This window comes from Solanum dulcamara, chromosome 9 (assembly GCF_947179165.1).
Source record: "Solanum dulcamara chromosome 9, daSolDulc1.2, whole genome shotgun sequence".
Lineage (NCBI taxonomy): Eukaryota > Viridiplantae > Streptophyta > Magnoliopsida > Solanales > Solanaceae > Solanum > Solanum dulcamara.
In genome coordinates this window covers 19,738,463-19,753,897 of record NC_077245.1, presented here as the reverse complement: position 1 = coordinate 19,753,897, position 15,435 = coordinate 19,738,463, and the positions used below count along the sequence as shown (strand labels likewise).

Here is a 15,435-nt window from a genome sequence, read left to right as displayed (position 1 = left end):
GTAATAATGAGGTTAAAAAAACATAATGAATTGAGTAACAAATGCACTAACTAAATGTGACACCCCGGAAATTTTTTCGCAAAGACTCGAACATTTCTTCACGTGTGGGTAGACTCGGACCGGAGGACTTGTAATTCTACACATGAGTTAGGATTAATTCCTAAGTATTTGAAGTGTGCTAGATGTGTTTAGGGGTCATAAGGGATCTCTAACACCAAGCCGAGTCCAAAAAACTCCAACCGATTAAGTTTTTGGATGAGTTAGTATAAGGGTTAACTTCAAACGACCATATCTCCTAGGATATAAAGAACTGGGCGACCCACGACCTACCAAATTAAAGGTCTTTGATTCTTCTTTCCAACGCCACCAATATTGTAATTTTTGGAGTTCGAAATCAAACGTTATGTCCATTTTACTACAGACTAGTACTGCAGGAATTTCAGGCCTGGGCGAAATTTAGGCTTGGCGCTCCAGTGGCGCCCCACGCCACTATAGCGCCAGAAAACAGCCTCAGTAGTTTGGGGCTTGGCGCAACGCGCCACTATTAGATGTGCAGGGTTTTAAGCCTATTTTGGCTTGGCGCTGCAGTGGCGCGACGCGCCACTATATCGCCAGCAAGGTTTTTGCCCAATTTTTCAGATTTTTGAAGAGGGGCAACTTGGACTTTTTCCTAATTATATATACCCTATCCTTGAACGTTTTGGGGACATTTTTCAGTCCTCCCTCTCTATAAAAAGCCCTAAAATTTTCCCTCTCTTCTTCTTCTTCTTCTTCTCCAAATCCTTCTCCAACAAAGATTGCCTTCAAGAGCTTCAAGAATTCAAGCCTTTCATTGAAGACCTAACATCAAGGTTTCTTCAAAGTCTTCAAACAAGGTATGTAAGGCTAACCTAAAATATGGATTGAGTTCTTCCATATGCCCATAGATGTGTTGGTTAGGAGTTGTGAAAGAGTTGCACCTTCTAGAAAGGTTTTCGTGAAAGTTTTCCCTAAACTATGGAATATTTTTAGATACAAATGGTTGATTGATGATTTTAATGACTTGAATTACTAAATAGTTATTTTTCATATTATTAACTACAAATGTATTTTTGTATATAGATTTATAGGTATTGACGATATTCTTGAGTTGAGTTTTGTTGAGAGTATGGGTTCATATTTCATTCACATGAACCCAAGATGAGATTTCTTGTCATAAATGTCTTGAGGTTGAGATGGATAGTTGTGTGTATATATGTATTGAATTGGAATGAAAAGAATGAATTGGTTAGTTAAGAATGTCCCTTTGCTTCTATAAAATAAACATAGGACAAGGAGTAGATGTTTGATGATTGATGTGATGATGATACTTGACAATGATGTGATGATAATGTTTGATGATGATGTAAATGATAATATATGATGATGATGTGATGATGATGTTTTGATGACGATGTGAGTGATGACGTGAATGGTGCTTATTTAATATGTGTAGAATGATTGATGAAGAGGTATATTGATAAGGATGTTATGTGATGAAGTAGATTGGAGTCTAATGTGATTTTGTGATATGTGATGTGCATAATTTGAGTTGATTGGAGTCTTAGGAATATTTTGAAAATAAATTATCTTTTGAGGAGGAGCTTTAAATAAATTATTTGTGAACCTTTTTGCATAAACCATTTACACGCTATTTTGAGTCTAAGGAATTATTAGTTTCATCTTTGATTTAGAAAGGAGTTTAAGTATGAGTTGAGTATGAGGAGCCTTTAAATGAGTTGAGTATTTTTACATTAAAGTATCTATTTTGAGTTTGAGTTGATGGGTTGAAATTATATTTTAATGTACATAATATTTTCTGCATTCATCGAGTTGAGATTATACAAGTTTTAAAGAGAAAAGTTTGATGATTTGAGTTGAGTTTTGAAAAGAGTCCAATGAGACTGGTCATTATGACTCGATTGAGTTGAATTGAGGAGAGAGTTGATGAGTTGGCAAGGTTCTAAATGAAACTAGCCGTGAGGGCTTATTTGAGATGATTGGATGGAGTCTTATAAGCATGGATTCATGGGAGGAGTATCGAGTATCGAAGCAGGTGAGAGTATAGTCTATACTCGAACCCCAAAAACTACACCGCCAATGTAGGTAGGGATGGAACCGTTAAAGTCGGATGCTTCCCGTGGGATCGAACCGTTAAAGTTGGATGTTTCCCATTTTTATTGTCTTGAAATGATAGGACTTGACTAATCGATGATATCCATGATTAGGGAGGCGTTCATACCCTGGCAAGGTATGGACGGACGTGGCAACAATGTCTGATTATTATACTATCACTGGCCCATAAGTGATGGTTGTCGGATAAGAGAAACTCTCATTTAGGTCTTGATAGTGCTCTGAGTCAGTTGAGTTGAGTTGTTTACGATTTGGTTCTGTCTAAATTATTTTTTGTTAGACTTAGGGCATTTGAGTGAGTTGCTATATGCTTATGAGTTAGTCCTGTCTAAACTATTTCTTGTTAGACTTAGGACACTTGAGTGAGTTGTTACATATTTATTGAGTTGAGTCCTTTGAGTTGAATTGTAAAACGTTGCATAATTTAATTTGCATATTTACTGAGTTGAGTCCTTTGAGCTGATTATTGAGTTGAATATTGAGTTGATTGTATATGGTCGGATTGGATTAGATGAATTGTGATTGGATTGAATAGAATGGTATGTGACTAGATTGGATTTGATTGTTGAGTTGATTGTTGAGTTGAGTGTATATAATCGGATTGTATATGATTGAAAGGGATCGAATTGTAAATGATTTGATTGAACTGTATTATACATAATTGGATTGGATTATATGGTATATGATTGGCCTTTGTCTAAACTGTATCCTTACTTTAGATTTACGACGCTTTATTTGAGTCTCTCTTATCTTTCTGATTTGAGATATGTGGACCGATGTTATTCTTCCTCGAGGTATGTTTTATTCTGCCATATTACATACTCGTACATTCCACTTACTGACGTCTATTTGGACCTGCATCATTTTATGATGCAGAGACAGGTTTAAGAGATCGTCAATAGGAGCATCATTGGGGATCTATTCGCACTCAGCGTATTGGTGAGTCATCCCCTACATTCGGAGGACACCGTCTGTGCATTCTTGCATCGAGTTAGCCCTTTTCATTTTGATTTGAGGTAGCCATGAACATGTCATTGGCACAAATTAGATAGTAGTGATAGAGGCTTCATAGACTAGATAGTGATGGGTCGATTGAGTACTTCTATCTTTGAGTTATTCTTGTCAAATTATTTTTAATGACAAATATTTTAGTTGATCTGTTGGCCAATGACCTTTATTCTTCGAGTTGGATGGGTGATTTGAGTTGTCCGCTAAATTATTCTTTATTTTTAAACTTTCCGCTGAATGAATGAATGAACGGATGTGTGATCAGGCTATGTGGTTTGCTTGGGAGCCAGAAATGGTTTCTGAGTGCCGGTTACGTCTAGGGTACCCTCCCGGGGCGTGACACTAAAGATGATAATGAAAGGCATAAACTGCCGTTGGTGTGCAAATACAAAGCTGCACATTAAAATGATAATGAAAGGCATCTTTATCACTAAAGAGAGAATTGTAACATATGCCACTAATGCAAATTAATATCACTCAATATTAATATTAAAATGCTAAAATCAATCATCCCCCACTCATTTTAATATTAAATAAGAGAGTCTATCAACTGAAGGAAGATTACTATGCATAATGAAGATGTGCTCTGCATTGAACCTCCACTTAGTGAAGCAACAACTTTTACTCCAGAGTTGTAGTGGTCTCAGACTTGACTATGACTGGTTAAGAAAAATAAAATATTACTGCTCACACATAATAATCAAGGTGTTGACATGAACTTTAACAGCCAGCATATTACGACCTTATGTTATCCCAGTTTTATGAGTGCTTTTGAGAATAAGCTCAATTCTCATAGGAAGCGGCCTACTTCCACACTCGCATAGGTGAAATCTATCGAGAGTGCTCCGTAAGTTTAATACTCCACCCATACAGGTTACAGATTTTCATTAAGAGTTTTGTAAACTCAACCTCCACAAATCACTACAGTAAACAATGCACTCACATCATAAGAAGGGAATAAAAAAGAGTGCATTTTTCACAACCAGTCATCATATAATTCGTTTTTTTCATTGAACCTGGTTATAGGATCTCTAGTCCCAGGTTGGGTTTTCTCATGTATGACTCATGGATTTATAGGCTTCAATCTTATCCCTCTCAATGTTCTCCAGACCTTTTCTCTTGTTAAGGCATTAGTAAGAGGATCTGCAAGATTATCACAAGATTTGACAAAATCAACATTAATGGTGCCACTTGTCAAATACAATCTTACATTACTATGTTTTCTCCTTATAGATCTGGATTTATCGTTGTAATAATGATTTTGAACTCTACCAATTGTTGCAGTGCTATTACAATACATTAAAATTAGAGGAATTGGTTTTTTAAAATAAGGTATTTGAAATACTAAATCTCTTAACCAATTCGCTTCCTCACTAGCTGAAGCTAAAATAATTAGTTCAGCCTTCATGGTAGAGTTAGCAATTATAGTTTGCTTTTTTGATTTTCAACAAACAGCACCATCACCCAATGTAAAAATGTAACCAGTGATAGAACAAAAATTACCTTCTAGAGTGTTCCAATTTGCATCAGAAAAGCCTTTAAGTACAACATGATATTTTTTTATTGAATAAACCACAAGTTTTTGTTTCAATTAAATATCTTATAACTCTTGTTATAGCATGCCAATGTTCATTACCTAGCTTGCTTGTACACCTGCTAAGTACTCCTACTGCATATGCAATATCAGGCCTAGTGCAATCAATCACATATCTCAAACTTCCAATTAAGCTAGCATACTCCTTTTGATTTATCACGTCATTTTCACTTTGAACAAGAAACAAGTGTACACTTGAATCAAAAGGAGTTAAAACATGCTTGCAATCAAGAAAGTTATATTTTTTCAAATTTTTCATAACATAATGTGACTGGTCAAGAAAAATTCCATCACATGTTCTATTAATTTTTATTTCAAGAATAAAATTTATTTCACCAAGATCTTTCATATCAAAATGACTTCTAATAATATTCTTAGTATCATCAATAACATTCATATTAGAACCAAAGATCAATAAATTATCAACATATAAGCAAATAATAATATGTGTATTATTCCAAAACTTATGATATATGCACTTATCACACTCATTTATTTTAGAATCATTTTCAATCATGCAGGAATCAAACTTATCATTCCATTGCTTTGGTGTCTGTTTCAAGTCATATAAGAATTTAGTAAGTTTACATAATTTGCTTTCTTGGCATGCTTCAACAAAATCCTTAGGTTGTTCCATATAAATTTTTTCATTAAGGTCTCCATTTTAAAAAAAAAGTTTTTACATCAATTTGATGAATATGCAAATCAAAAACTGCAACCATTGCAATTAAAAGTCTAATGTATGTAATTCTAGTAACCGAAGAAAGAATATCAAAAAACTCTAGGCCTTCTAGTTGCTTAAATCCTTTAGCAACTAGTCTAGCCCTATATTTATCGATAGATTCATCCGGTTTTAACTTTTTTCGTAGATCCATTTGCAACCAATTATTTTACAACCCGGTGGTAAATCAATTAACTTTCAAGTTTTATTAGAAATTAGTGATTTTATTTCATCATTTACAGCCTCTTTCAAAAAAATAAAATCACGTGGAGATAAAGCTTCTTGTAAAGTGAAAGGGTCATCTCCAACATTAAAAACATAAAAATTAGGATCAAAATCTTTTTCTACTCTAGCTCTTTTACTTTTTTTTAACTCAAAATCATCAATCTCTTTATTTTTTAAAGTGGAAGAAGAAGAACTAGGTAGTAATAAAATATTTTTTTCAATCCTTTGACCCCTACTATTCTTAGAATCAAAAGAAAATTCATTTTCATGAAAAATAGCATCACCTGATTCTATTATAATATTATCTTCAAGATTAAAAAATCTATAGGTTATACTATTTGAAGCATAACCAAGAAAAGCACAAGTAGTAACTTTTTTACCTAATTTTGTAACCTTGAGATCCATTAGCCTCACAAAGGTTAGACAACTCCAAACTCTTAGATATCCAAACTTGGCTTGTGCCTTTTCCACAACTTAAAATGTGTTAGTTTAGTCTTTTTATGTGGCACACGATTTAACACATAACACACAGTCAAAATAACTTCACCCCAAAAATTTAAAGGTGCATTTGACTCATATTCACGGCCTCTATCACTTCTAATTCTTTTTATTTTCTTTCCAAACTAATTTTCAACCTCATGGAGAAAAAATTTAAAATTTTCAAAAGCATCATTTTTATTTTTCATCAAGTAAACATATGTAAACTTTGAAAAATCGTCAATGAAAATGATAAAATATCTATTTTCTCCACGGGTTAAAATTCCTTCAAGTTCACAAATATCAGTGTCAACTAATTTTAATAAATCAGTTTTTCTTTCAACTTGAAAATGAGACCTTTTAGTAATTTTGACCTTACTACATGTCTCACACATTTCAAAATTCTTTTTAATCATTGGGATTAATCTTAAACTATTCATGATTCCAACATAACAATCATTAATATGACACAAACGAGCATGCCAAAAATAAGTAGAAGAAACCATGTAAACAGAAGTAGAAACTTTATTCATTTCAACATTCAGTTTAAACATCCTATCACAAGCATACCCATTTTCCACAAAAATAACCTTTTTCACAATTACATATTGATCAAATTCAATAATCTGTTTGAAGTTTGCTTTATTAAGAAGAAAACTAGACATCAATTTTTTTTCTCATGGAAGGGGTATAAAGTACATATTTTAAAGTTAACACCTTTCCAGAGGTAAAACACAATTCAACGTCTTTCGGTCCAAGCACTCGAGTAGTGTGAGAATCACCAAGCATGATGATTTTGGGTTCCTTAAAATGAGTATATTTTTTAAATCAATCTTTGTCATAACAGACATGACGGATTGCACCAGAATCAACCCACCATCCATCAACATTCTAAACTATTTTTATGTCTATTATCATTGCCACAAAAGGCTCTTCGATAATATTTGCCTGAGGTGTAGGACCATATTTTCGGAATCTGCAAAATCGAGCAATATGCTCACTCTTGCCACAGACAAAGCACGGCCTCATATCATGAACTTGTTGATTTTGTGCTTGGCTATTTTCACCCTTATTTTTCTTGGGAGGTCTACCATTATTTTTTCTTCTTAGGATTCAAAGAGGTATTTTTGTTAGATTCAGGAGTAGCATTATTTGAAGTAACTAAATTTACCTTCGTTGTGATGTTGTTCTCTTCTGACTGTAAAAGTACATCTTGGTTTCTTGCCTCCTTTTCCATGCGGATTTTCATTATCAATGTCTCAAGAGAGGTTTTCTTTTGTTTGTGGCGCATAATTTTTTGAAACTCCTTCCCTGAAGGTGAAAGTTTATCTATTATTCCACAAACAATAAGATTATCTCTAATTTTGACTTCCTCGAACATGAGCTCTCCAATGATCATTATAAAGTCTTGAGCTTGATCTACCACTGATTTGCCATTCACCATTTGAAAATGAAAAAATCGGCTAGCAGCATATTCTTTCACTCTAGCTTCTTCGGTATCATACTTGCTCTGCAATGCTTTCCTAATTTTCTTTGTACTAGAGTAAGTTCTATCATAATAATCATAAAAATTATCCGATAGATAATTAAGAATATAATATCGATACTTGTAAAAATCATTATCGTACCTTTCCACTTTCTCTTGATGAGAAATAAGTTCATCATTATCCATGGAAAGGATGTCAACTTTATTAGGATTCTTCTTAGTTAACATATATGAAACATTGAGAAGACTTAAGTAGAAAAGTACTTTACCCTTCCATCTCTTGAAATGATTACTATTGAATTAAAATGGCTTGTTAAGATCTCTCATCTTGATATCCGCGAATTTTTCAATTGTAGTCATAATGAGTCTCCTTAAAATTATTGGTGAAATTACAAGATTACAAAATTACAATTGAAAAATAAAATGAAGAAAATAAAATCTATTCTAGGCTGAGGCGCGGATATCTCGCTCTCTTTAAGAAGATTCAAGCCCACTGCAGCAAATCTTTTCATCGGTCCAGTAATAGTCCTCTTGACTTGTCCCCTCCAGGATACAACAACCTTATCACAAAGTGTAACTCAACAAATTCTAGACAAGAGTTGAGTCTAAAGCTCCACAAAAAAAACACTCCATTCAACTAATAAAAACTCTTTTTTTTTTTCACAAACTTAATACACTCTATCTTTTCTTACTCCTCAAAACAAAGAAGACTTCTCTATTTATAGGAGAGGAAAACATTTTAAAAAATAAATAATAAAATGTCATTATTAACATTAAATGCACCATTATCATTTAGTGCACCACTTACTAATGATAATAAGGTTAAAAAAAATATAATGAATTGAGTAACAAATGCACTAACTAAAGATGATAATGAAAGACATAAACTGGAGTTGGTGTGCAAATACAAAGCTGCACACTAAAATGATAATGAAAGACATCTTTATGCATTAAAAAGAGAATTGTAACATATGCACTAATGCAAATTAATATCACTCAATATTAATCTTAAAATGCTAATAATTAAGAACTTTATAGAGTGTTACACTAATCTTAGTTGAATTGTGTTGATTTTCTCCTATACAAATTTTACTCTCTCTTCTCTCTACGTTTCTTACTCTTCTCTCGATCCAACCCTAGATTTGGATGTATGTTTTAGCTAAATCAATCAAGTTGGGTAATTTTATTAGTTTTAAAAAATTGAGGGTATAAATCATATATTTAAAAAATACATCCAAAATTTTTAAAATTTCTGCAACAAGTATAATCAATATAACTCCAACTTAAACTTCAAAATTTTTAAATAAAGTGGTTTTTTTCTGGTGGCCAAACCGTACTAGTAGCTCATTGGCTTGTACTTTTAGTTAGAGGTGTATATCGGTCGATTTGATTCGATTTTATGTATTAATGATTTGATTTATCAATTTTCGATTTTTAAATATGCTAAACCAATAACCAAATCAATAAGATATTTTTTATTTATCGATTTTTAGTCCTTAACGGTTCATTTTTCGATTTAACCAATAAAAAATACTCATAAAACAAATATATGACTTTCCAACGATTAAGTGCGATCGAACAATAATTTAACTTTATAAAATGCTCATAAAATAAAAACAATTAATAACTAACATGAAAAGAATTATATAAGTACAACACAAATAAAAGAACTAGGAAAATAATGAACTAAAGGCTAAAGGGAGAATGTAATAACTAGTAAGGTATTGATATTAATATTTAATATTCATAAAGGAGTAATGTAGTAAACTAATACAATCTTAATGAATAATACTAAAAAACCAAAATCGAATAGAAATCTGATAATTTTTTTATAAACTTATTAAAAATCTGTTAACCCAGTAACAATTAATCAATAAATAAAAATTTAATTCGATTTATTTATCGATTCAATTTTAGCACACACTTGCGATATACATTAAGGTGAATTAGAGGGTATTATAGTCATTTTTCCTTGTGGATATATAGTCATCATGACCTTTGATACCTAAAATCAGAATTAAACACCACTTCTTGCTTTCCAGATCTGTTCTTCCCCATCCTCAATTTAGCAAATCAAACCCTAGCTCAGTCGATCGCCATGGCATCTTCTTCTTTTGCAAGTGTTCCTCCATGTAAATACGATGTGGATCCGTCAGAAGTACGAACTCGATCGGATAGGTTTGTTGTCAAACATGGATCCAAGTATAACGATGATGTTGATGAAGTAACACATAAGGTGAAACGATGGAGGATTGATCTTACTCTTAAAGGTTGTGATACACTCAATCGGTGAGTTAAAAAAACACTGTTTCTGGTATAATTTATCCATTTATTTGTTGAAACTCATTGATTAAACAGACAACAACTTAGCCAGTGAAATCCCCCCAGAATAAGCACTAAATCAACTCATTATGTGATGTGAGATATGCTCATTTTTTGATGTTCTTCAAAATAGAGAGATTATATGTGTCTTATCAATTGGAAGTCATGATTTCATACATTTAATTCCTCAATGATTTTGTCCTTTATCATATTGATGTGCTTAGTCTTTTGTTAAATACTTCTAATTCTTGTCAACAATCTTCTTGTTGTTGTAGGGTTGAATCAGGGAGCATTAAGTGGATTCTTCGCCAAATTTCTTTATTATGTAAGCCTTTGTTATCATCTTCCCGAGATGTTGGGGGTATAAATGCTCATTTACAGCAAGGGAACTCCCCGTTATGGATGAGTATTAATGATATTCAATTTGTTGGGATTTGGGGTATGGAAGGAGTAGGAAAGACAATAATTCTTGTTTCCTTGCAGATATTAAAGAGTGCAAAAATATTATGCACTCCTTGCAGGGAATCTTGGTTGGTTTGGTAACGGCAGTAGAATTATTCCAACAACTAGAGACAAACATTTGATAAAAAAGGATGAGTCAGTATATGAACTGACTATAGTTGGATTAAAAAAAGCTCTGAGTTTAGCTATGAATTCTTTTCTAAGATTTCAAATGTGAAATCTCGATAGTAGAGGATGAGAAGCTCCAATCAGAGCAAAAATTGGGTCTGTTCTGGGAGCATTTGCTCCTCTCGACCTTGGGGTACATTTGCCTCCGAATTGATCCAGAAATCATAGGAAGAGTAGTGCGATAAATTCAAGACTGCATTTGCAATCTGGAAGTCTAGTATAACAAATATGATGCAAGAGAATCTATTGAATCATGCTAAAGACTTTCATTTTAACCGTGAAATTGTGGGGTTCTTTTTTGCATAGGAAATGTGTAATTGCGTGGAGAAGTGCTAAAGAGAAAATGAAGAAAATGTTGGTCTAAGAAATTGTTAGACAACTCAAAATAAGCTTATGGTGGATTGGAGTCTATAGAGAAAGAGATATTTCTAGATATAGTATATTTCTTTTTGAGGGTATGATGAATATTACATCATAAAAGTCATTGAGAGTCATGGATTTGAATCTACTATTGGATTGAGTGTCCTAATTGAAAAATCTCATGGTTGTTTTTCTTGTGTTCGTCTTTGAAGAATATACAATTGAAATGCATGAAAAAGCTCGTGTTCGTCTATGTAGAATATACAATTGAAATGCATGATTTGATACAAGATATGGGTAAATATGTTGTTGCTATGAAAATGATCTTGGAGAAAGGAGAACATAGGAGACCATGGCGCATTGAAGATTCGGAAGAGTGATGATCAACAATACAAGTAAGCTAAACAATGCAATATTACTTAGTTCTAGTTTTTTAACAATCCAAGGGCTTATAGAATAAATGAAAATCATTTGTTCTTCTAGTCGCTCTTGCCATGAATCATTTTGTTTTACTATAAGATAAACGGAAGCAACATTCATTTTCTGGTGCTACCTTATTTGTTTTTCTTAAGTTTTTGAGCCATGATTTAGGCAAGTTTCTACTTCATTTTCTTTATTCTACTTCATTCTTTAAATTACTTCACATTTGTATGAAAATTTGTACATAAATCATTAATTCTAGAATTCTACAGTTGAACTAGAATGAAAGTGCATGGCAAATTTATAGGTCATGTCTTCATTATGAATTCCTTCTGTCACTGTTTTTTTTTTTAATAGATTGTGAATCTAAAGAACTTTAAAATATACTTTAGAAACCAGATTTATGGAATAAATTGCTTAGCAAAAAAGTTTCACTTGTTGTTCAACATTTTTCTTTAAAACGACCTTGGTACCTTTAAATGTGGTGCTCCTCAAGAAACTGCTGGTGCAATAATACAAACACCTGCATGAGGGTATTTAACTTGTAGTATATTTTTCTGCTACTCTCCATTTGCTACTCAAAAGTAAATAAATATTAAAGAAAAAAACCGGAAGACAATTCTTTTAGACAGATCTACTCTGATTTCTAAATAAACATACTTAAACTTGATATTATTGAGTAAATATAACTAAAAAAAAGTTGAAAAGAATTTGGCATTCTGAGGAGCGAGGAAACTACTCATATTTGCGGAGGGATCTTTATGTTGCATTTGAAATTATACTTTTTAGACTAATTAATGATCTTTTAACCAGGCGACCAAAGCAGTATAGACAATCTGGATTCATTATCCTCCAAGCCTATGATTTAGGAAAGAGGCCATGAAAATATGTAAAGACAGTATTATTACGTATAGATATGTAAGGAATGTTTGATCCATGATGGCTTCACAGATAATGTGATGGATATTATGAGTTGCCATGATGACTCTATTGATTATTTGTCCAACAACTTGTGTTGGTTTGTCGGGGATGGCTATCCTTAGGGATCACTTCCATCCAATTTTGAACCAAAAGACTTGTTTGTCTTTGATTCACACGCAGTTCACTAGGTCAATCATGAAGAGGAATAAAGTTACTGAGAATTCCAGCCGCTTGTTGGTGCATTGTCCAGTACAATAAGTAGCTAGAGACGTTCGTTTGGAGTATGTTCTTAGAGTCTGTTTGGATGGACTTATTTTAAGCAGTTTATAAGTTAAAAAAAAGAAAATAGGTATAGCTCAATTTATTTTTTTTGACTTGTAAGTTGTTTTCAATTTAATAAATCCATCCAGTCAATTGTTGCGCCTCAACGCATTTCGGGGAGAACCAGCTAGCTCTGGGTTTGAGTGGTATAGACTAGGCTCGGATCTTATCCATTTGTAGATGGAGCTTCGATAGCAGCTAGGTCTACTTTACTAGATCGAAAATTTAGAACATTCAAAAACGTATAGACCCAATGTCACATTCAATAAAGATTTGTGATACATGTCTAGGATGTACTCAATGTGTCCGAGCCTGCCCCACCGATGTATTAGAAATGATACCTTGGGACGGTTGTAAGGCTAAACAAATTGCTTCTGCTCCACGAACAGAGAACTGAACTCAATTATTTATTGGGGCTTATTTTAATTAGCTTATAAGACAATTCAAACAGGCTCTTAAACCCTATTGGTCTGCACTGGGTTTTCCCTTGCAGCTTGAGGGAAGCTTTTGTTAGTTGTAGCCATTGGGAAGGAGAGAAAAATCCAACAATCTTAAACCAGATTCAATAACGCAGCTCCTACATACATTTATTTTGCACTTTCTAACATCTTAAGCTCGGTATTGTTTAACTTCAATTAACTTCAAATACGTTGTGTCTGTAACTTCATACTTCCACTGTATGCAACAAATCAATAAAATCATTTATTGTTGATTATGCAGGATGGTTGTAAAAATTCCAGGGAGCGTTTAATATACTTGTGTAATAATTACTTTCCACCAAAGTAAATGTACACTAGAAAGTTGTTTTTTTCTGCCCTGACAAAGAGCACTTGTTATTTTGATCAAATAGCACATGTACAATCCATTACAGCACCCCGCCTATTCATCAACCATCGCTCTGCACTTAGGCATTGTTTGATAGTGTATTGGGAAAAATAATACATGAATTAGATTTGTGTATTGGTAATATCATGTTTGGTATATTTTTTCAGTTTATGCATAATTAATATTAGCATTAGTTTTACATTTTATTGTGTATTGAAGTGTGTATTACTAATACATGAAAATCTATGATATTAGTTAGGATTGAACAAAATCGGATTGAAAGTCGCACCAAACTGCAAATTGACAAAAAAAACATGAGTAGTGATTTGGTATTGAAGAAAAAAATTCAACTAAATTGGGTTGACTTGATTTTAACTTTAAAAAGTTGGCTCGAGACCAAACCAGACTCATATATATAGGTTTTAAAAATTATTTTATACATAAAGATATACTTTGATTTAATTTATAAATATTTATTATTCTTTTTCATAATTTTTATCTTTTAACAATATTATTTCAAGTTTGATTTAGAATTTCGAATAGTCCAATAAACGTTGTATTTTCATAGATATTAGTAACTCTAATAAAGCTCAAATCAAATTAATATTATTGCTAACAAAATAAATCAAGTCAATATTTAAAAGGAAAAATTACTTGAACACACAATTTATTTTATCATATTTTCTAAAATTCTCTACCATTTGAAAAAATTATAAAAATCTCTACTATTTCTATTCTCTGATACACCATTGTACGCGATGTATCAGGACGTCAGATACATTAGTTTACGCAATGTATTGATCGGATACATCATTTACGTGATGTATCAGGACATTGGATACATCACTTTACGCGATGAATCGGTCGGATATATCACTTATGGCTATCCTTACCAAAAGTTTACGTTTCTTATCATACATCCCAAAACGTTTGGATACATCATGTAAAGTGATGTATCCAACTGATACATTGTGTAAAGTGATGTATCTGACGTCTCGATACATCACGTGAAGTGATGTATCCTACCGATACATCCCATAAAGTGATGTATTTGATCGATACATTGCGTAAAGTGATGTATCCGAAAATAGGAGAGACTGGGGACTTTTGTAATTTTTTGAAATGATAAAATATTTTAAAGAATATAATAAAATAGTATATTTAGGTAATTTTTTCTTTAAAAATTTGAACCAACCCCGTCCATATACAGAGCAGAATTCGACAGGGAAAACCATCACCACAATAAATTTTATGAATTTTCATAGATATACCGTGATATATATGGATATACAAGAGAGATATGTGGATGTACAGAGGAGATATACACAAATATACAAGCGAGCACATATATATACATGATAATATACACCGTCCTTCAGCATGTCTTCTTCAATGCATCAACTCAAAATTCGATTCAACTCTTCAAATCAGTCCCAAATGAGTTAAAAAATTTGTATAACTTCACGAATGTCATCAACAAGATTTTCAAACACCAATTTTGAATTACAACATTTTTTTGTATTTCGATTTTAAATATGAATTTCAAACAACACTTCTGAATAACAACAATCATTAAACTGGATAAACAGTCGATAATTGAGACAAAAAGATACTGTAATTATTTAATTTAGGCTGATACTGGGTCTAATTTTCCCTATTTGTTATCCCAACATATGTAAATAGCTATAAATATGGGGAAATTTCACAAATAATCATTATAATAAATTTAATTAGGCTCCTTAACTATAGTTTGCATATTTACGGGATGTAGCTATAGTTTAAGCTGTTTCGTTTGTATAATTCGCGGATACATTTATATAATTGAGATATTTTTGTATAAACTCAAAATAAAGAATTTATATAAACACAAACTTCTTAACTTTAAACAGTTCTACAAATTATATTATACAAAATTACATTATACAAAAGCTATACAAATTTTAAATTATACAAACGTGCGAATTATACAAACTC

The 15,435-nt window shown here is 32.3% G+C and overlaps 1 long non-coding RNA gene across 1 annotated transcript; it reads left to right on the top strand.

Moving 5' to 3' along the window:
- The first annotated feature begins 9,691 nt into the window (after positions 1-9,691).
- LOC129904439 (uncharacterized) lies at positions 9,692-13,695 on the top strand. The gene is made up of 4 exons (XR_008770426.1): positions 9,692-9,951; positions 10,260-10,309; positions 11,233-11,369; positions 13,357-13,695. It is a non-coding gene; the product is annotated as an uncharacterized LOC129904439 (long non-coding RNA).
- Positions 13,696-15,435: the final 1,740 nt, after the last annotated feature.